Source organism: Lissotriton vulgaris, chromosome 9 (assembly GCF_964263255.1).
Source record: "Lissotriton vulgaris chromosome 9, aLisVul1.2, whole genome shotgun sequence".
Taxonomy (NCBI): domain Eukaryota; kingdom Metazoa; phylum Chordata; class Amphibia; order Caudata; family Salamandridae; genus Lissotriton; species Lissotriton vulgaris.
In genome coordinates, this window is record NC_141697.1 from 397658832 (window position 1) to 397681642 (window position 22811).

The 22811-nt window shown below is 45.3% G+C and overlaps 1 protein-coding gene across 2 annotated transcripts in view; it reads left to right on the forward strand.

The window, feature by feature from the left end:
* The window catches only part of WDR25 (WD repeat domain 25), an 850076-nt gene that overhangs the window by 24598 nt on the left and 802667 nt on the right, over positions 1 to 22811 (forward strand). For both annotated transcript variants that reach the window (XM_086937810.1, XM_086937809.1), the window contains exon 3: positions 18591 to 18622. The gene's annotated coding sequence lies outside the window, so the exon portion shown is untranslated. The remainder of the gene's footprint in view (positions 1 to 18590; positions 18623 to 22811) is intronic.

A 22811-nucleotide genomic window follows, 5' to 3' on the forward strand; every position in this document is an offset into this window, starting at 1 on the left:
CATATACTCACTTATATGCATCAATATTCACATATTCTAGATTAAAACATATGTAGTTACTGATTAAGACACTAGTGAGACAGTCATTCACTCACTAACATACACATATACACACTATGCAACCATACAGTCCTGCACATATGTAGTCTTCAAAATACATACAAACAGAGTCAGTCACTCATGCATCAGTGTTGTAAGTAATACCCACACTAAACAATACAGACACTCATACTGATACTAAAAAAACATTTAATAACTCATATACATACACATGTAGTTACTCACCAACCCATGCAGCTACTTATACACAAAGTGAAACACTAATACATATATTTAAACATTACTCACTAATATTTATTTTTCAGAAAGACACACATTCACTGGATGGTGTCATCAGTGATGTCATGAGTGATGTCACTGACCATGTCATGAGTGATGTAATATGTGACGTCATCAGCAGTGCATTGCACGTGCAAGTTATAGTGAGTCCAACTAACTATAACGTGGGAATTTCAATGGTTTTATGCGAGTAAAATTTCCAGATAACTATAACTGGTGTGAAACCTAGGGTTTTTTTTTCAGTGAATATATATATATATATATATATATATATAAATGGTGGCCGCAATTATTATTGTTTTTGTCGAGATCCAGCGATTGCCGTTTTTAATTTATTTTTATTTTGGCGTGGGGAGGGGGGGTCCTTCAGGGTCTCCCCATGGGGCTTTGGGGGGCATGATATCCCTACCTTGCCCCTTTATATTATTATTTTTTTACACTTCAGGGCAGGAGATTAAGTCCGCGGGTCCTGTGATGGCAGCCAGCAACAATTTCCCCATGTTGGTGACAGCCAGTTAGAGCGCTCGCTCCCGCAGGAGTCTGACTTTCATTGGAGCGAATTTCTCCAAGGGGAAAAAAGGGTAAATGGGCCTATCCGAATGCGCTGTTTTTAAATTGCTGCTTCTGCAAGACTCTCACGTACCCAACCATCCACAAATACAAATATTTTAAACCTTAAATTCTCATAAAATACTGAACGGATTTATCCCAAATCACAACAAGCATTTGCAATGCAAAGGTCTCACATTTACATGAGTTTAAGCTTTTGGCATTGTAAAGGACAATGTATTTTATTTATGTTTTCGTTTGCACAACAAATAAAAGGCATTGTCATTTGCAATGCTAATAGCTCAAACTCTCGCAAATGCGAGACCTATTGCATTGCAAATGCTTGTTTTAATCTGCTACTTGCCTACTCTTAAATGTTGAAAAGTATGTATTTATGCAGCTGATATACATGACGCCGTTTACCTAACACTCGTAGAGCGCCCTTTGGCTCCGGCTGATGGTGGGGGCTACTGTGAGAGCAGACTACTCCTCAGCGGATGACGAGCACCTACCAAAATATGTTATTCCTCTGCTTTGCGTTAATTTTGGAACACTACCCTACTGTCTGTACTTTCAAGAGGCGTAACTTGGCCTTGTCGAAAGAAGAACAGACAGAAGCAGCTGAGTCCTGAGCACCGTTCCTACAGTCCCTATAGCTAGGGTCCTTGTACCACTTGCTTGTGGATAGAGCTCGTGCATGCGTAATCTGTTGTCAATTTTCCAATTTTTCAGTCTTGCTTAGCCCTCCTGTCCCTTTGCAATCCTTAGACGCCAATTAAGCAAGGGCTCACCTTCTGGGGCCCTGTGCCTCCATCCTATCTAGGGAGTGGCAACGAGTGTGGATGTGTCGCCGGTCTGTCTGACTTCTACCAGAAAGGCATGTCTCATCCAAGCTGCTGTGAATGAATGACTCCAGATTGCATGACAGTCGGTGCTCCTTTGGGTGACAGGGCACCAGAGGTCGGGGCTCTTGTATGCACAGAATAGTGACCATAATGATACTAACCCAGCCTTTGCTTTTCCTTAACCTCGTTTATTTCGACCACTATCCTCTTGTGACGGGAGGGGTTTTGAATAAACATAAAATGTACACCCGGAGATTGACTGTGGTTTTGCCGCACTTTGCAAAGCTCTTTATTATGGAGGCTGATTGAGTAGCAGTTGCCAGCCGACACTGCTAGATTCTCAGAAGTGTAACACATATAGAAGCTGCTAGCCTGATCGTTTGTGAGTTCACCCCTTCAGGAGAGTTTCCCACAATCCCTGTCAATGGTCCTCACAGATCTGTAGAGAGACCTTCACAGGTTGAAGTGAACAGGAAACACTCTTTTTAGTTTAACCCATATACCCTTAAATAGTTCCCATCTGTTTTTTTATTTCATAGATCCAGTGTCACAATTCCGATAGTCCTTCGTTTTACAATCAAAAATGCCTTTACTTTTTTCCACAGCTGTATCTGGGATCCAACCTGTAGCTAATTAGTTCACATGCTCTCTAAAACTGCTGTGGTCTACAAAGCCCACCCCCCAGATACCGAAACAACACCTGTCACCCGTCCTCTTGAACTTGCTGGAGATTGTGCCTTATTCGGCACAATCTCCTCTAATTTCCCACCCTATCCTCGGCTATTAGGTCATGATTTGACTGTTGTTTACTTGCACGCTTCTGATTTTTTTTTTATTCATCACTGTAAAGTGTCCACATCTCGACCTGTTCATAATCATCTAGTCACTAGTAAATTTAGTGTGAGTTTGACAAAGAAAACAATTCTGCCTATATTTTCCACAGCCTTCATATCTGGTCCAAATTAAAACTCTGTGTTGGAATAGGCCTCTTTGTATTCCAGACAAGAGCGTATGTGGTTACGCATCTTCAGCACTAGATGTACATATTCTTAATCAACTCAGACTGCACACATTCTTCACCGATTGAGATCTCGTGCAATGTCCATCAACTTCCGAATGGCATAGCAATGGATAGACAGTCTCACTTGAGCTCCCCTGTGCAGGGTGTGGCACTCTATTTGGGTTGGCATGGTGTCGCCAAACCATACCCCATCTCAGATTCTGGACTGGATCCTCAAATAATGATTTTGATTCACTTGTTGCCTTGTGCTATCCTGAGCGCTGTGAAGTCATTTGCCTGTGACACTTCCTCTATCTGTTGATATTTCCTTATATACACTGGTATTATAAAGCAGGGAAGGACCAAACTATGCAGCAGGGTTGAGTAAAGTATGTGGCAAGAAGAAAGTAAATTATGCTGTGTTATGCGGCACATTTTTGTGTTAGTATTGCTTCATTATGCTGTCACTTTTACACTTGTTGATACTATCTGAGCATTGGTTGCACTTCATTTGTACCAGTTTAACAGCCAAATCCAGCGACGAGCTACAGAATTTAAATATTAAAAATGCAATGGGTCTCGCCTTTCATTAAGTTAAAGCCATTTGCTTTGCTATACAATGCCATTAGCAAAGCAAATGGCTTTAACTTAATCAAAGGTGAGACCTATTGCATTTTCAATGCTTGTTTGAAATATTTCATGACGCTTCGTCCAACGCTGCCAAAGTTGTTAGCAACACAAAAAAAGCATTCTCCATGGAAGCACTAACCTAACTATAACTACCCAGTGGCAACTACCTCTGGGTAATATATATGTATATAATATATATAAATATATATATTATTTTTTTTTGTTCGCAGGTGAACTGTTTCAACAGCATCAGGGCACCGCGATGGGCACGTGCTTCGCCCCCGGCTACACAAACTTGTTCGTCGGCTGGTGGGAGACTCACGCGGCCTGGGCAGGGGAGAATGAAATCTGGTTAGACAAAGTGATCCTGTGGTCAAGATACATTGACGACCTCTTCATTGTATGGAGAGGGTCAATGGAGGAGGCCAGAGAGTAAGAATGAGGTCAACCTTAAATTTACTGAATGTTTAAGTAAAAATAGTGTGTCTTACCTAGATTTAATGGTGTTCATAAAAAATAACAGGATTGAGACTACACTATATAGAAAGCCCACAGCGCTAAATAGTATTTTGCACGCAAACAGTTTCCACCCCAAAAGTGTAATCAATGGAATCCCTTATGGGGAACTGATTAGATTAAGATGGAACTGTTCACTTGATGAAGACTTCAAGACAGAGAATGAAAAAGCATTTGATCGCTTTACTAAGAGAGGATAAAAGAGAGGAACTCTTAAAAAAAAAAAAAGCCGGTGACAAAATGAAACAGGTAGTGAGGGAAAATCTCTTATCCATTACAGATGACATCAAGAAAACAGAAGTTACAGGACAAGGAAGGATGATAACTGAATACTCAACAGGGTCCACTGAGTTGTTCCAAATATTCAGAAGGAATTGGAAAGTTTTGAGAGCAGATCGGATCATAGGCTTGCTAATTTCAAAATCCCCCCTTATCGCCTACAGGAGAGGTCCAGCATTAAAAGACCAGCTGGTGAGAAGCCACTTTTCCAAAATAGCAAGGAAAAAAGATATGGTCACTGGCTTCTATCCCTGCATGCCCTGCAAGGCATGCAGGAATAGCAGCAAAGTGAAAGAATTCTCAGTACCAGGGAGGAAGAGAATGCACAAGATCAACAAGCTGATAAACTGTAATTCAGACCATACAGTTTATGGTCTTATGTGCCCCTGCAATAGGAAATATGTGGGAAGTACGATTCATCCCGCAAAAAAAAGGATCCTGGAACACATGCTTGCTATAAAAACTCATGACGCAGCATATCCTGTGGCGAGGCATTTCGAAGAGCGGCACAAATCGAATGCCAATTTGCTCAAATTCTTCTGTTTAGATCAGGCCACCAAAAAAGAAAGAGGAGGAGATAGTGGTGAGTGGGCAGTGGCAGGGCCGCTTACTGCTGAGCGCTATCGCTGTAAAACCTTGGCTGTGTAGTGCCGTAGCTGTTATTACCGGCACAGTACTTTTAATTGCACTTTTTACAGGGGCACGCTGTATGTTCTTTTAGCGGTACTGTAATTCAGGTACTTACTTGATTGGGGGCCCGCAACTGTTGGAACTTGGAAGCCTGGTCTCTATTCCCTCCTTCCCACCCTTGTCCGACGCGGTGAGAGCACCGTTGCGCTGAGGATGTGGAAGGTCTAGAGACGGGCACTTCCGGTTGGGGGACGGTTAGCGCTCCAGTCGCCACACCCTCAGCAGGAATAAAAGGTGAATGTTAAAACGGACGCGCAGCAGACGCGCGCTGCGGGCGCGCCGAGGGTGCGCCAAAGGTAAGCCCGTCTGTGTCCGTTTGTGTCCGTCCGTGGACGTACGGGGGCCAGGACCACTACCCCTGGCCATTTTTATGTAAAAACGTACTGTGGTAGGGAGGAATTAATAAACTTATGTCCACGGTTGCACCCTGCCTGCAGGCACAGCATGTCAGCTATGCAAGTCAGCATGTGTCAACAATGCTCCTTCATCTGGAGCCCAGGGTACACTCGGCAGGAGGAAAGAGGGTCTCTTCTGAGTGGCTTACTCAATTGCAGATCCTTGGGGAAACACAAAATTGAGATTTTTGGAATTACTCGGACGCAAATTTAGACCTTATGTTCCTTACGGAAACGTGGCTGGGGGATGATTCCGATCAGGAGATCATAGAGGCACTCCCACCGGGGTATTCCATGACCAGAATTGATAGAGCAGTAGGCAGGGGGAGGGGGGGATTGCGATAATTACTAGATCGCCCTTGGAGTGCAGTATGGAGCCTATTTCTATTTTGGACAGTGAGGCGGGTCTTTTTACATTAAAGATCAATCCCAACTACTCGGTGACTGGGATCTTGTTATACAGGCCTAGTCTGCTTGAAAATATTGCCCATTTAGTCATAAGACATAGTAAACTCTTAGTCTTAGGTGACTTGAATCTTCATTTGGAGAACCCCTTACAGAAGGAGGCAGTCGATCTGCGCCAGGACTTACAGGCGCTACATTTGGACTTAAAATCCTGCTGTCCTACTCACCAGCTGGGTCATCTACTCGACCCAGTGTTTGCTAGTTGGCAGGAAGTCGAGGTGTCTACTCCTCTCCCTATCACCTGGTCCGACCACTTTTCTGTTCCATTTAGTATATCGCTACCCATGAAGATCGGACGGGAGGTGAATTCTAGCGGTAACCAGTGCAGAAAGTGGAAAAACTTTGCACAGGAGAACTTCAGCAAAGAATTGACGAGGGGCAGTTCGCCGGGAGGGTCTGACATTAACACTGCATGTGGAAACCTGGAGAGGCGCATCAATCTGGCGCTTAATAAGGTGGCGCTGCTGCTTCCTAGTAGAATGGGGGGCAGAGGGCGAAAAACCGTGCCCTGGTTTACTCACGCCCTACAGGAGGCCAAAGCGGTTTGCAAGCACCTGGAGAGGCAGTGGAGGAAAGGTTTTAAGACCCAGGACAGACGGCTATACAGGCTTGAGCAGAGGAGCTATCAAATTAGGCTTAGACGGGCTAAAGCCACTCACTACAAAGATAGAATTGGGGTTGCCAAGAATTCCACTAAAGAACTTTTTTAAATTGTTAAAGAAACATCGTCTCTGGCCACAGCGCCGAGTGGCGGATCCTTTGGCGAGTGCAATCGGATAGCTGAGTATTTTTCGGAGAAGGTGGAAAAAATCTATTCATCCTTCTCTGGCAGCCTAGTCAGTGGGGCCGATTTTGTTGAGATGATGCCGGACAGTAGCTCTGGGCTGAGACTAAATGACTTTGTGGTCCCCCCACCTGAGTCCTTAAAGAGCATTTGTCTGAGCGGTAAATCTGGTTCCCCAAGAGACCCTGCTCCACTCAAAGTTATGGGGGCCAGCTTGGACGTCCTTGACCCATACATCAGGCACATATTAACCATCTCATTTACTCAGCACACGCGGCCTGCCAGCTGGAAGCGAGCAGTGGTCCTCCCTATCAGGAAAAAACTGAACGTAAGCCTGGACATATTAGAAAATCTGCGGCAGATTTCCCTTTTGCCATATTTGGCTAAAGTGGCGGAGAAGGTAGTTAATCTTCAATTGGTGGCTCATTTGGAAGCTGCCTGTTGCCTTCACCCTTCACAGTCCGGCTTTCGGGCAGGCCATTCCACAGAGACGGCGTTACTTCGCGTTGCGGAAACCCTTAGACAAGGGGCCGACGCAGGACACACCATGGCACTGATCATGCTTGATCTCAGTGCCACGTTCGACACTGTGGCGCATTACACCTTGCTACAGTGTCTGAACAAGGGTGGCGTCTCAGGTGCTGCCCTTAAATGGCTAAAATCTTTTTTAATTGGGCGCAGTTTCCAGGTTAGGCAGGGTGCACACTACTCCGAGGATATATGATTGGAGAAGGGAGTCCCCCAGGGCTCTGCCCTTAGTCCCTCCCTGTTCAATCTATACATGTCTCCGTTGGCGGAGATTGTGCAGGGCTTCGGAGTAGATGTAGTTTCTTATGCTGATGATACCCAGCTATTGATTTCCCTAGCACAGGCACCTGGAGTGGTGGCTTACAATTTCAGAGCCTGCATGCAGGAGCTTGCCTCCTGGATGGATAAGAACTGCCTGAAACTGAATGGAAGCAAGACGGAGGTGCTTGTGGCGGGTGGTAACAACTCTAGCTGGACCTCGGAATGGTGGCCTCCGAGTTTGGGTCCTACTCCCATCCCCTGCACTGAGGCAAAACATTTGGGGATTTGGGTGGATCCTACTCTCTCGTATGAGGGTCACATTCGTCGAGTTGTGGGGAAATGTTTTGGCGTTATAACAAAACTACGCAAAACGCTGGATCTTCTCCCATTAGGGGCTAGGAAGACGTTGATACACGCATTAATCACGTCTCACCTGGATTATGGGAGTGTACTCTACCGGGGGGGGCACTGCAAAGGGCCTTGGTAGACTGCAAGTTCTACAGAATGCCGCCGCTAGGCTGACTCTTATGCAGCCCAGGAGAGAGCCTTCTAAAAAGGCACTTGACTCCCTGTCAAGAAAAGAGTACTGTTTAAAACACTGGTTATCTGCCACCGGATTGTACATGACAAGGGCCCGGCATATTTAACAGATTTAGTCGCCAAGTACGCTCCCAGTAGATGTCTCAGATCCAGCGGGATGGGGCAGCTAGCTATTCCAAAAATAAAGAAGGCTAAGATGGGTGGTCGTTCCTTCTGGTGTCTACCTGCTCGGAATTGGAACAGACTCCCGATCCCTCTGAGGTTGGAGTGTTCTGAAACCAAGTTCCGAAAGCTGTTGAAGACTCACCTGTTTGTAGCGTAGTTTATGGCACTGGCTGTCTTTCTGCTTATGTTCTCTCACCTAGCGCGGGGACACGCCGAGATGGCGTAACCATGCGCTTTATATATATATATATATATATATATATTTTTTTTTTGTTTGAAAACCTTTATTGACATTTACACCAAATACAAGTATGGGCCTACAACCCCGGGGGCCGGCCGCTAAGCAGTTAGATTAACAGAGAGCAATTTTAATCACATGCGGCACCTCGGGGAGCAGAATCTCCATGCCAGCGTACTCTTGGCCACTGAACAGCACAATTAGAAAAACAGGATATAGAAGGTTTTCATTTTATAATATAAGATGGAAGGATCAGGTGCCGAACAATTTCCCAGCAGCGAAAATGGCAGGCAGAATAGTAAACGTATCGACAATAAACAGTAATCGATCAAATCAATGGCGCTGAAACAAGAGGTCAGGATGTGAAGGAATATTACGGTCAATTCGCGCCTGCAGTTACCTGCCCTAAGACCCAAAAAACAACACGAAAATTGAGGCACAGATGAAAAAGCAGGGATTGATACCAAAGGAAACCCACTGCACTGACCCAGAAAAGAAAAAGACAAAAAGATAAGAGAAGAGAAAAAAGGCCATAGAAACAAAAATAAAAACGAAACATCCCCTCCCCCAACCCCCCACCCTGCACCCCTGCAGATGACTACGGCCCCCCCCCCAGCAGTGTGCCTGTCGCCCGAGAACCAAACCTGAAATATAGGAGAAGAGAAAAAAGAGAAAGAAAGGAAACCCCACCTAACGGGGAAGCGGAGGAGGGCGATAGTCTATGCGCTCCCGGTCTCTCCCCCCCCCGCCCTATCAAAGGGGCCCCCCCTAAGCCAACACAAGTAAAGTTGTCCACCATACAAAAATACCCCGGGGGGAACCACAAACCCCCGCCCCGGAATCCGTCTGTTGATGAAGCAGTCCCGTTACCAATAGATCCATCGTAAACGATTCAACCCACAATCTCAGCCTTGGCCCCGTCTAACAAAGTTGCCGTGTCCCTCGGATAAGAAAAGCCACATCCCCGGAAAGTCAAAGTTCACACAGAAGCAGCCGGAGCTTGAGTCAGCAATTAGGAGAGGAATAGCAGGTCCCAACGCACACAGCTTGCACCAACGATGTCCCTCCCCGTCCCCGAAGCCAAGCATCGTTCCATCCTCCATATTGGGAGACCGATTGGGGAGGGGGTGCGACTCGTTCCGACACAGATCAAAGTGTGGGCCAGCAGTGTCCAGGATGGGGGAAGCAGTGAAATGCTCCGATAACTGTAGGACCGATGTTACCGAGAACTTAAGAGAGTCACCAATCTCAGCACACACGATGAATTCCATTTCTTCGGGGGCAGGCACAGCTTCCAGCACCGGGTCCAAACACACCGGTCCTATGATTCCATCTGTTGCAGACAGCAAATGATTGACCTGGGCCCTCACCATCGCGTGAAGCGCCGCAACTTCCGCCATTACCATCCGCAAGGAAGGGCCACATTGAGTCCGTTCCGCCGGGTTCCATTCGGCCGCAGGCATAACCCACGGAGAGGCTCCCTCTCCGGGGTAGGATACGCTGGAGCAGAAACAGGCCGTGAGGGACGGGCCAGCAACATACAGCAACGCGCGGCGGGACCCCTACCCCGGGGCGCCAGCGGTGCTAGTGCTGGGCCTCCGGGCCGGGGCCCCCCGCGACGCAGCACCGCGCACCACCCGTCACCTCACCTCACGTACAGCACCAGGCAGCAGATGGTTGCAAAGTAGTTCAGAGAAATTCTCGAAAGTTCCAGGGACCGGACCCAACCACCCTCGGCAGTCCGTTGTTGTTCACTTTGGACCCGGGTAGACCAGAAATCGAGACCCCGGCTTCCAGTCTGGGTTAGGCCTCAAAACATTTTCGATGTTACTTCACACCAGAACATCAGAAAAATTCAGCGATCACACCATCGGGATGCAGACTAGTTCACCCACATGAATCCGGGGCAGGAGATCAGGATATTCGACAGGATAAGCGACCGGAGGACGGGGGTCAGCGGAGCCGGGAGACTATGCGGCCATCTTGGTTGGTGTCGTAGCTCCCCCCCCCCCCCCATGCGCTTTAAAAATTATATTATTATTATTATAGAGTTAGAGCATTACGCAAACTCGAATCCCGGTACATCATTGAATTGCAAACCAAAGCCCCACGGGGCCTGAAGAATGATGAGGAGCTTTGGGTCCATGTAGAATAGAGATGAGAAACTTAAATTATTTGACTAAAATGATTACTCATGGGTAATGAATGAATTGAACACAACGTGTTGTATATATGTATATATGTACTAGCAGCCCGTCCCGACGTTGTCCGGGTATTAATTGCTGCCGGCCAGTAGTATATTGTTTTGTAGGATTTCGTTTCGATAGCATTTCTTATCTGTGACAGGCCTGTGAAACGCTCCGATTCACAGTGCACTGCTGATGCACTTAAGAGTTGTGCGTTCAGTAGTGTGTGAACTCGAGTTTCCCTACTTAATTTTTCCTTGCAATATTATATAGCGTGAACTCGACAACATGGCATGAGCACAATTTACATTACAGAAGAACACATTCATTTGTGGTAGGCACAGGGAAACAAAGCGATTTGCCTGGAATCACAGGATGTTGAGCTGATGTCGAGATTCAAACGTAGCTCCCCAGCTCCAAAGTTCGCAATTCTAGAACTTGTGGCGGGAGGTGTGTCTAAAAGTGTATGTTGGTGCTGGCCATCAATGAGAGAGACCTGTGCATTTTTCAAATCGGTGGTGAAAAAAATATGAGTATGTTGCTGGAGATGTGGGCCGTCGTGCCACCAATGTACTTACCGGGGGAGGGTAAACACCCATTATTCCGCAACTTTCTTTCTGCATACCATCACTCCGCATACTTTCATTACGAAAGTACCATGACTCCGCAATGCCATTATAACGCATGGCAGTACATTTTATATGCTTTTACCACGCATACATTTACAACGAAATTCGTTGTAAATGCATGAATGGTAAAAGCATGTTTTTTTTAAATGTTTGGATAAGATAAGTATGGGTATAGGGGTATATGTTTTGGGGTACTGAGGTATATGTTTTGGGGTGTTTGTGTATTTTAAGGGTTCAAATATAGTTTTGGGTTATGGGGTACAGGGGTAGTTTTAGGGTTTAGGGATAGTTGTGGGTTTTGGGGTACAGGGGTATTTTTAGGGTTCAGGGCTAGGTTTGGGTTTTGGGGTATAGGGGTATTTTTAGGGTTCAGGGGTAGGTTTGGGTTTTGGGGTACAGGGGTATTTTAGGGGTTCAGGGCTAGGTTTGGGTTTTGGGGTACAGGGTTTTTTTTTAGGGTTCAGGGCTAGGTTTGGGTTTTGGGGTACAGGGGTCTTTTAGGGTTCAGGGGTAGGTTTGGGTTTTGGGGTACAGGGGTCTTTTAGGGTTCAGGGGTAGGTTTGGGTTTTGGGGTACAGGGTTATTTTTATGGTTCAGGGATAGGTTTGAGTTTTGAGGTACAGGGGTATTTTTAGGGTTCAGGGGTAGGTTTGGGTTTTGGGGTACAGGGTATTTTAAGGGTTCAGGGATAGGTTTGGGTTTTGGGGTACAGGGGTATTTTAGGGTTCAGGGGTAGGTTTGGGTTTTAGGATACAGGGGTATTTTTAGGGTTCGGGCTAGGTTTGGGTTTTGGGGCACAGCGGTATTTTTAGGGTTCAGGGGTAGGTTTGGGTTTTGAGGTACAGGGGTATTTATAGGGTTCAGGGCTAGGTTTGGGTTTTGGGGTACAGGGGTACTTTTAGGGTTTAGGGATAGGTTTGGGTTTTGGGGTACAGGGTATATTTATAGGATTAAGATGGGTTGGTGTTTAAGGGTGTTAGGGTATTTTAAGTAGTAAGGGTGGGTTATGAATATGGGGTGCAGGGGTATTTAAAGGGAGCAGGGTGGACACCCGGAGCTGGAATGTACAGAACCTGGGAAGAAAAAAACAATGAAATATTGGGCACAACGCTCACTTTCTTTTCCGTAATCCCGCGCCCCGCACACGCCCACGCCACCAGCACACGCCCACAACACACGATATGAGACATGGCATGAAGGGCGGAACGTACCACACGCCCCCAGCGTTTATCACGCCCCCAGCACACGCCCACAGCACATCGCAGACACGCCCACAAGGGACTACTTTGCTGGCACGCTTCTTTTACCTTTTAAATGTATATGGTGGGCGTCTGCTTAGCCTATGTCCTTCTGCTGCAACTGCCCTTTCCAACGCTGTATTGGGTGTTGTGATTGGTGCTGTGGTTCCTGAGATTACCCGCCTCAAAGGTTTGGGCTCTCTCTTGATTTATATTAGTATAGATATAACTAATTGCAATTTTGGATTATCTATGCATCATCGCATCGAATGGTTAATGATGAATTACTTGAAAGACCTTCTAATATGGCCACCAAACTGATTTGAAAAAAACATTAATTTTTTGTCCCTCATTTATGTTGTCGTTTCTATGAACTGTGAAGTCCTCTCTTTATTCTTATGATTTGGTGCTTACATTTTCTTTATAGAGTTGCATCACTTTGAAATGAATTTTGTGACATTGAGAAACGCGTCTGTCCATACATTTGAGTAACTAATAAATCTTTAAGAAACTTACTGTCAGTGTGCGCCTCAATCAGCGACCATTGGAGTTGGTCACACGCTGGAAATATAATATATATATATATATATATATATATATATATATATATATATATATATATATATATATATATATACGTTTTTTGTTTTCCCAGTAACTTTGGTGCCGGTTGATGAATCTTCGCAAAATTTTCATAACTAGTGGCCCGCTCCTGATTGTAAGTTTCGGGGTGATTCGCCAAGCGGGGGCTGAGAGAAAAGGGGGGTCCTAAAACGCGTTTTCCAGATTTTATTTTCCATAAGAAACTTTAGACAAAGCTACAGCCCGAACTGCTGAACAAAATTACATCAAATTTGGCAAAAAGGTAGCCCTTGGTTCCGAAAGTAAATGGTGTAAATCCGTTCAGTAGTTCCTGAGAAATTAGAAAAAGAAAAAGTTCACGAACCCGCACGAGCGTCACTGTGATTGGCTGCCAACACTCCAATCCAGGAAGTGTTGGCACCCATCTTGTGACCCAGTAGAAACAAGTCACAAGAAAACAGTGAAACACAGTGAAAAACAAGAAAAGGGGGCAGGGTAGAAAAACCCTGACCCCCCCTAGGCCTGCTCAGGGGGTCCCACAAGAACCCCCAGGGCCCAAAAAAAGCATAAAAAAAATAAATCTGCCAAATTCGCCCTGGGGTCGCGAATACGGACGCTCTGTTGTGTTTAAGCCCCTGGGTGGGCCAGGTCCCGGGGGCACTGAAAAAAATGAGTGGGGGGTTCCAATCCCCCTACGCTGCCCCAGGGACCGCCACCTCCCTGGGGCTTCATTTATGAGTTGCGGGGGGCTCTTTATTTAATTTTTTTTTTAAATGTGTGGGAGGGGCTCTATTTCCCAACCCCCCCGCCACCCTCCACCCGCAGCTCCTGGTACCACCCACCTTCCTGGGGCTGTTTAAAAAAAAAAATGTGTGGGGAGGGCACGAGCCCCCCCACATGCCCCGGGATCACCACCTTCAAGCAAGTTGGGAGGGGGGCAATGCAGCCCCCCTCTTGGAGCCCTCGATGGCCTTGGGAACCGCCACCCCCCCAGGGCCGGCTCCTGCAGTGACCTGGGGTGCCCACCCCAGGACACTGCTGTTTGCTATGACAGGGTGGGAGCTGTGCGGCTCCCGACCTTTCATAGCAAACACTGGTTTGGATTTTGGAAGCGAGAGCAGGTTTCCTGCTCTCGCTTCCAAAATCCAAACCAGATTGCTTTTCCACAAGGGGAGCTGCATATTAGCAGCTCCCCTTGTGGAAAAGCAATGCTGGCTCCCGCAGGAGGCGGGGAGCCGGCGCAACTGTGTGGGCATTGGGGCTCACCCATGCTCCCCAACGGAAAGGGCCGGCTCCAGGAATGGGGTCCCTGGGGCCAGAAGTGGGGCCACATGGCCCCCTTCAATATTGAAAAATATAAAAAATAAAACAATAAAGAGGTACATCCCCGGGGGATGGGGGCCACTAGAGGCCTAAGGAGTGGGGCCACGCAGCCCCCTCCTTAAATTTTTTTTTTTTTTAAAATGGGGCCATGCCCCAGGGGTTGGGGTCCTCGAAGGGCAGGCCCTGGGGGATGGGGTCCCCAGGGCCCTAATTAATGTAAAAGAAGGGGGACCACACAGCCCCCCTTGCAAAATAAAAAAAATAAAAACCTGCATCGTGGCGGAGGCTCCTCCCCCTCACTGCAGCACTCAGCAAATGCGCCCCCTGGCGCGTTGTAAGTTGGGTAATTAATTTCCCTTGAATACTGAGCGTCCCTGGGGGTAACTAGCCCAGCAGGTACCTCCAGTATGCGCCACAGAGCTGCGTTGCAGGTGTTCAGAGGCCACGCCCCTTTTTGCACCTCTCTGTAACGCAGCTCTGTGACAGTTACTGGACGTACCTGGTGGGCTACTTGGCCCCCAGGGACCCTCATATTCAAGGGGACTTAATCCCCCAACTTAAAATGCGCCACAGGGCACGATTGCATACTTGGTCACATCAGGCCCTGCCCCCTCCCTGCACCACTGTGCAAACGGGCCCTCTGGCGCGTTGTAAGTTGGGGGATTAAGTCCCCTTGAATCCTGAGGGTCCATTCGGTCCAACTAGCCCACCAGGTACCTCCAGTAGGCGCCCATGAGGCGCGTTGCAGGGAGGTGTAAAAAAGGGCATGGCCTCAGAACACCTCTCTGCAACGCAGCTCTGTGCCACTTCTTGCAGGTTCCTGGTGGGCTAGTTGGCCCGCAGGGACCCTCAGGATTCAAGGGGACTTAATCCCCCAACTTACAACGTGCTAGGGGGCACATTTGCACAGTGGTGCAGGGAGGGAGGGAGGGAGGGAGGGGGGCCTTATGTAAGAAGTTAGCAATCTTGCTGTGTGGGACTTACTGGTGGTAATAAAAGGGATAGTTGGTCCCCAAGGCTGATGTTGGTGGCTAACTACTCCTCTTGTTACCACCAGTAAATACATCACAGTGGGATTGCTAAGAGGTGTTTCGGAGGCCACGCTCACCTTTCTCCACCACTCTGGAAACACGACTGGAATGTTATAGTTGGAAATTAGCATTTAAAAAAACCTTAGAAATTCACTGAAAAAACCATAGGTTTCAGGGACGTTATAGTTAGAAATGAGTCATGAATGATGTAATATGTGACTTCATCAGAAGTGCATTGCAGGTGTGCGAGTTTAGCTGAACTAACTATAATGGAGCAATTTCTATGGTTTTGTACGAGAGAAATGTCCAACTAACTATAACGTCCTTGAAACCTTTGTTTTTTTTCAGTCAATTTCTTAGTTTTTAAAATGCTAATTTCTAACTATAACGTGCCTGAAACATATGTTTTTTTCATTGAATTGTTAAGATTTTTTTATGGAAATTTCTAACTATAACGTGCCTGAAACCAATGGTTTTTTCAATTATTATATATATGTATGTATATATATATATATGTGTGTGTGTGTGTGTGTGTTTTGGTTAACTTCACTCCATTCTGAGCAGTAGGAATGATTTTAACTTTTATTTGATATCATGGGTAAGTCTGATTTTCTAAGCTGGAGTTTGCAGGCCTCGAAAAATCATAAAAATGTTACTAACCTGCAGGCAGAGTAACTTTTTATAACCTACTCGACTTAACTGTAATGTTCTTGACCCATAAATTGGTCTCAAATTGGGGGTTCATTGACAAACATTTTATTTTACAGAATCCCCTTTTTCTTCATACTCACACATGAGTGCACCTGCACAAATATGTGAGTTCAGTATTTCTGCTGTACAAAAACCAACTCTTTTGTTGTATTAAATAGACTAAAGTGTTCAGATTTATTTTTCATCCTATTTAAATAGTTTTTTCAGCACACAGACAAAAATGGGCTTTCACAACTACTGTAATTTATTTTGAAATGTTTGTACAGTTGACTTATTAGTTGTTTTAATGTGTGTTGGGAAATGCCTGATACCCTACAGCCTTTCATTTCACACTTCCTACAGCAGGTCAGACAGTTCACTTTACAAAATCCTGGAATTCTGCAGTCAGAGGAGGAAAAGTAATTGTAAACTAACTTCTGACCTCTGTCACTGAAAACAGATAAAATGTGATAATATAAAACAAGATTTAAAGGCATCTTTATTGCCCATTTCACTTTCTGACTGAACAGAACACCTGTTCTTTGTCAACTCACCAGAAACGGAAAGTAGGTCCTAAAAATAGTCCGACCTGATAAAATCTGACTCACCATAGATAGTGAGCAAGTAGATTTCTCAAGGCCTGGTGTCTGTGCCATTGATATCCAGATGATACCAGATTTTTACCAAGATGGACTAGTTCCCTAAGCAAATTGATGTGGAAGTGGACTGTCTAGGAAAGATCCAAACATGAATGAATGACACCAGGTTTAATCTAAAAACCATTAAGACACCAGTGATGTTGCTCCACTCCAGCAATACTGTGGATCTAAAAGTTTATATTTTTTCATCTTCTAAGTCCTCCATCACTTCAAAGGGAAGGATTAGCGAATATAATGATTTGGATAGACCATTAGCAATTTCTTTACTCCCAGTTATAGATATAACAATTTCAGTCTTTTTTCACTGGCACAGACAGCAAAATATATTTTACTTTGTGTCTGCCAAGGATTGTGCAAAGGCCTTTGTGCATTAATTCCCGAAATTTAATGTAGTGTTTGTGTGTTGCCTAAAGAGAATATTTATTGTTAAGGGTGTTCATCAGCAGTCCCTCATTTCCCAAGAAAGAAGTTAGCCCATTAGGCTCCCACTCCCAGAAAGCAACAGAATTTCCTTCATAATTTCCTAGTTAATTTATACATTTCTTTAGGGTATTACCTCAGCTCGCTTTGTTTACTTTGGTAGCAAGGTGGTTTCATTATTCAGGCTCTCCTAATGAGTCACAACACTGTAATTGCATTTATTTAATGCTTACTACCCCTGACCGTGCTTTAGGTTGGGCAGCACGTTGCTCTGGAACCCAAGGTTAGTAGTTTGTCCAGTCTTTTTGCTTATTATTAGGAATAGTCCTGTTCATTCATGCAGTAAATCCAGGTCCTTTATGGTGGACTAAGTTAAAATGGGTTAGTTGTTATCAAAAGTGGGTGGTATGTCATTTCATGCACATGGGTGGTGGTATTATCAGATGAGTGTCCGGAATTAGGTATAGTTAGGTTGCATCAGTATGAGTACCGACTAAGTTAAAATGGATTTGTTGTGATCAAAAGTGGATGACATGTCAGCGCGTGCACATGGTTGGTAGGATTAATAGATGAGTTACAGGAGATTAGGTATAGTTAGGTTGCAAAGATATGAGTTTCAGAGGGAGGAGGAGAGACTGTGATCTTGTAAATGAGTTGTGAGAGGAGGCATGCAGAGGATGGAAAGGAAGGAGAAGGACAATTGAGATAGAGAAGGAAAAAAATGAGGCAACAATCAGAAGTTTAATTAAAGGTTGGTTTTTCATACAGAATTTAAGGAATGTAGCGAATATTTTTTAAGACCGCATGCAGTTTGAGAATGCAAGAATGTAGAAAGAAAGAACATTATTTACTTGTGAAGATTGTGCTATATTAGGTATCTTTAACAGGCCATAGAATCAGGTAAGCAATCTGTTGGCTGCAAGGTTACTGCTAGGCCACTGATCCAGCCAGGTCAACTGATCAGCTCAAGGGTTAAAAGTGAAAGATGATGTCTAGACCCATATGTCGAGAAATATCAAGAGCTTTAGGCTGCTCTCAGAGGAAACAGTAACTTCAAGATAATAGCAGAGTTAAAAAACACATGGAAAAAATGTGCACATGTCAGATGTGCTTCCAATACTTGCGCAGGAACAGAGATGCCTTTTCCAAATCCCCGCCCAGGAGACCTACCGGTACAACTAAGTAATACCAAGCAGAATCTCCCAAGGGGGAAAGGGGAGTAGATAAAATAATAAAGGAGACAAAGAGGCTGTCTCCGGTATCTGCTTCCAACTTCTTGTCTCGCCTCCACACTATGCTGTGCTCCTGGCAGTAGTCCCTGGAAACTGAAGACAACAATACTATGTTAATTCTTTATTTGGCTCTCTCTCTCTCAGACCCACATACCAGTGTAACCTTAGACCTTTGCCTCTCTTCTATCGTCTTCAATTCTTCCTGCAATTACATGCTTAACCCGTTCTTTCTTGCATGAAGAATTACTACAATTAAATCAAGGAAACATTTACTTATTTATCTTGCTCACTTCCTACTATATTACTATTTCTACAACTCATTTATACATACCTATTATTCTATTATAATTGATTTCCTATTTGTTCCTTTTCTCAGGTTACCAGCACTACTTTTGGAGTTTGTTTTTGGTAAGTATTACATTTCTTTTTTATATGTCTTTTCTTCAGTGCTTCATTTGTTGATGATAACAATATTCATTATAACTTATTTACATTTACATTACACTAAGTACTTATCTCGATACAGTCCTTTCGCTGTAGTCTCGTTGTAATGTCCGTAGCGCTGACTCTTTCTACGCAGAGCGTGAACACTGCTCTCTCGACTTACTGTGCAATTTCTGTCAAGCAGTGTTCGTACAGGAACGAATTGCACAAGTGCTTGAAGCCTCAAACGCTAATCCCTCGGTGAAAGCTGCGTCCTTCAGACTGTTGCGCAGGTCTCTGGAGGCAACGTTCTTTTGAGGAAAGATCTGCGCATGTGTTTTGGAGAAACACCACTTCGACGAAGGGGTGCCCGGAACCGAATCTGGACTAGGAATAGTGCTCTGAATTATTGTAACACAACGGTAATTTAACCGACGAACTCGACGATACCCTAACTAGCTAAACCTAAGAGAGATACAAGGGTGCGTGGGCTTCAGTTGATAACTCAGGTGAAGAGCATCAGCGTTCTATTGCGAGCGCTCCACGGAGAGTTCAGCACACAGCGGAAGGCTAGACCTTTACTTTTTCATGCATTGTCGGCCATCTTGGAGTTGTTTAATCTCCAAGCTTCTTTCCAGGTAATGGCCGTTATTCTGGGTATATCTGAAATTGTTTGTTGCGGACTTGTTACACAGACGTAGAGGGTTTGGTCTGTAGGAGTCCTGACCGTACCCCCTCGCAAGGGAGGCTCTTCCGGTCTGGGTTTCCTATGGAAGGCCTTCACCAAACGAGGAGCATGTACATCTGTATTTAGTTCCCAGGATCGCTCTTGTGTACCATAACCTTTCCAGTCAATCAACTAATAGATTTCTCCTTTACGTCTTGTAGAATCCAGCATTCTTTTAACTTCAAATTCTTCTCCAGACTCCAATTGTACTGTTTTGGGAGGTAGTGTAACAATCAAGTCTGGCGAAGTTTTCATTAACAGAGAAACGTGAAAAACTGGGTGAATTTTCATTCTTTTGGGTAGTTTTAAACAATAAGGCACTGGGTTAGTTATTTTTTCGATTTGATAGGGTTCCACAAACCTAGGCTGGAATTTACGAACCCCTCTTAACCTAAGGTTTTTGGCATTTAACCACACCTTATCACCTATTTGTAAGGTTGGACCTGCTCTTCTCTTTTTATCTGCGTATCTCTTGTAATTCTCCTTAGCTCTAACCAGGTTTTCTGTAGCTGTCTGATGGATGCGTGTCAAATTTTTAACCAAATCTTGCGCTGCTGGGACTGAGATTTCTCTAACACTCGCAGAAGAGTTTGGATGTCTTCCATAATTTAGATATCTCGGGAAGAAACCTGTGGAGACATTTTTCGCGTTGTTATAAGCAAACTCTGCGGCCCAAAGATACTCTGGCCAATCCCTTCGAGATCGAGTAAATACAGTCTTAAGTACTGTTCTAGTTCTTGGTTCACTCTCTCTGTTTTCCCATCTATGTCTGGATGAAAGCTAGTAGAGCACCTAGTTTCTACTCCTAAACCTTCCATAAATGCCTTCCAGAATTGGGAACCCCTATCTGAGACCACTACCCTGGGTATGCCATGAGCCCGCACTATGTTGAAGTTGTAAAGAATGGCTAACTCCTTGGCGGTTGGGGTTTTCTTCAGGGCAATAAAATTGGCCATTTTGGTGAAGGCATCAACAAAAACCAATATAGTGTTATAACTTTGGTCTGAAGGTAAATCCACTATTAGATCCATTGTGACTGTATGCCACGGATGTGGGGGAGTGGGCATAGGTTGAAGTAAACCTATAGGGGATTGTCTCTCCGATTTTCCCCGAGCACAGACCTCACATAGGAATCTATATCCTTAGACATTTGTGGCCACCAAAAATTTCTCTTAATCAATTCTTCAGTTTTCAGGTTTCCTTTGTGACCAGCCAGGTTGTTGTCATGTTTTTCCTCTAGGACCAATTGTCGTAGCTCTTGATTGGGTAGATACAATTTTCCTGCGTGGAGTGGTAAGCTGTGTCGAATTTCTCTTTCAGCTTCTTGCTTCGTCCATTCTACCATCTCTTCAGACGACATAGCTTTCATTATTTTCTCTTCAATAGTCTCTTGATTCATTATTGCCACAATCTTGTCTTCTGGGATGATGGTTTGTTGTTCTTGATGTTTTTCCATTTTTTCAGTATCTAATCTAGACAGGGCATCAGCTTTTCCATTCTTTGTTCCTGGCCGGTAGGTGATCACAGTCGTAATCTGCAAAATATAGTGACCACCTAAGTTGACGCGGAGTGAGGGTTTTGGCTGACTTCAAAAACTTCAAGTTTCGATGGTCTGTGAACACCGTCATGGTATGCCTAGCTCCCATCAAGTAGTGCCTCCACTCCTTAAAGGCGTCCTTGGTGGCCAATAACTCCTTTTCTGTAATGGTGTATTTGATTTCAGCTGGAGTTAACTTACTAGATCTATAAGCCACCTGATGGAGTTGTCCTGTTCTTTTATTTCTTTGAGAGAGACCTCCACCAATTGCCAAATCAGATGCATCAGTTTCTAAATAAAAGGGTTCTGTAGGGTCAGCATGTAACAGAACTGGCGCGGTGGCGAACTCTTGTTTCAGCTGTCGAAAGGCCTTTTCTGCTTCGTCGGTCCAATTAAAAGAAGCCCTCTTCTCGAGAAGCTTAGTAAGGGGTATGAGTTTATGTGAGAACTCATTTACAAATCTTCTATAGAAATTGGAAAGCCTATGAAGCTTTGTAACTCTTTTACATTCTTTGGGGATTTCCAATCCAGAACGGCCTTTATCTTTTTTGTATCCATCGTTATTCCAGATGGTGTAATGGCAAATCCAAGGAACTCTACTTCCTTGGTGCTGAGCACACATTTTTCCAACTTGACATACAGATTGTTTTCTCTTAATCTTTGAAATACTTTTCTCACTTGATCTGGATGATCTTCTTCTGATTTTGAATAAATCAAAATGTCGTTGGTATATACGATAACAGATTGGTCTATGTATTCTCTCAGTACACTGTTTATAAAGTGCTGGAAGGCAGCTGGAACATTACATAATCCGTAAGGCATCACTTGGTATTCATACAATCACAGATTTGTCCTGAAAACCGTCTTCCACTCGTCCCCCTCTTTTACTCTAATCAAGTGGTAAGCACCATGGAGGTCCAATTTAGTGTATATCTGTGCTCCCTTGACTTGATCTAAGAGTACTGAAATGAGCGGTGAGGGGTACCTGTTCTTAATGGTGACCTTATTTATTGCTCGATAGTCGATACACGTTCTGAGCTCGCCTCCTTTGTTAGGGACAAAAAACAACCCGCTTCGCCGGTAGCGCCGCATTGAGGAGGCAGCAGTTCCCGCTCCAGGAGGAGTCCCTCAAAACCCGCCGCAACTCCTCACGGGACTCCACTGCCCAGGAGCCCGTGCGAGAATAGCAGAGCGCAGAGGCACGCCCACCCGCCCACCAGCACACAAAACAGCTAGCCGGACCCGCTAGCGCGGGTCCCGCTTCGCCAGTAGCGCCGCATTGAGGAGGCAGCAGTTCCCGCTCCAGGAGGAGCCCCGCAAAACCCGCCGCAACTCCGCACGGGACTCCACTGCCCAGGAGCCCCTGCGAGAATAGCAGAGCGCAGAGGCACGCCCACACGCCCACCGGCACACAAAACAACGTCAGCTTGATGCAGCACAGGACGCAGCGCGGGACCAACGCCGGACGAAGCCCGGACAGTCCGGGACAGGCAGGGACTGGGCTGGGCCAAGTCCCTTGGATATACAACTACGGTACTGTGTGTTTCGCCTGTAGCTAACAGTGTGGTTTAGTGATCCGGAGTCATGGGGAAACGGAAACTCACAGAAGACTCTGGTGAATCAGTAGGCGGGGTCCCAAAGGGTGGGAAAAAAGCCAAAAAATGTCAAATCAACCCTAAGCGAATGTCTAACGCAGGAGCCAATTGTGTCATGGATCGAATAGACGATCTGATACAAGATTGTGGGGACATACTGACCCAAGCACCCAAAATTGCTGAGAAACCTGATGAGGGGACTACAAAAACCGGGTCTGATTTGCACAATAGGCAGGAAAAGGGTGCGGTGAAAATTCCGGACATGTTTCTGGGGAAATCTGTAATGGGGACAGGGGTTAACATTGTGTCTAACGC